Source organism: Limulus polyphemus, unplaced genomic scaffold (genome assembly GCF_000517525.1).
Source record: "Limulus polyphemus unplaced genomic scaffold, Limulus_polyphemus-2.1.2 Scaffold1676, whole genome shotgun sequence".
Classification (NCBI taxonomy): Eukaryota; Metazoa; Arthropoda; class Merostomata; order Xiphosura; family Limulidae; genus Limulus; species Limulus polyphemus.
In genome coordinates, this window is record NW_013667286.1 from 109,653 (window position 1) to 110,544 (window position 892).

The window sequence follows — 892 nt, forward strand, 5'->3', positions numbered from 1 at the left end:
CTGAAAAGGTGGTGTCTATTTACTTGTGACCACGCTGTGTTATGTCAATTATATGAAAACAGAGATAGTTATTGACTGTAATGTTTAGGGATAAAACTAGAATTATAAACAACTGTAACTTCCAAAATTTTCATGTGCACATACGAACTTGTTAAAATAGTAATCTTTGTGGTATTTAGAATGTTTATAAATGTGCTTATTTTACGACGGTCTTTGAGGTTTAGAAACTTCATCACATTATGTTTCTCTCTTGCAAAAAGGCAACAGAGCAATAATAGCTATTAATTAAAATAATAATTTCAAGGAACAACCTTTTAGAATTATGTAATTTAATAATTTTGCTACTTAGGGCTTCATGCTAGGCCTATCATGGTGTTGGTGTTAGTGCCTGACTCGCAACTTCGGGTCGCGGGATCAAAACACGTTACCAATCACGCTCGCTCTTTCAGCTGTATAGGCGTTATAATGTGATGGTCAACTCCACCATTTGTTGTTAAATAATAGCTTAAGAGCTGGTAATGGATCATTTTGACTAGTTACCCTTCTTTCTAGTTTATCTCTTCACAATTAGGGATGGCTAGCGCAGATTCCTCTGTAATAGCTTTGCGCGAATTTCAACGAAGAACAGCCACTATAGCCTTTTAAATATATTTTTGTATGTCCGAATTGAATCAATGTACAGCAGTTTATAAACTTTTGAGTAATGTGAACATTATTTATTGCTTCAATATTAGGCCCGGCATGGCCAAGTGGTTAGGTCGCTCGACTCGTAATCTGAGGGTGGCGGGTTCTAATCCTCGTCCCACCAAACATGCTCGCCATTTCAGCCTTGTGGGCGTTATAGTGTGACGGTCAATTCCACTATTCGTTGGTAAAAGAGTAGCCCAAGAGT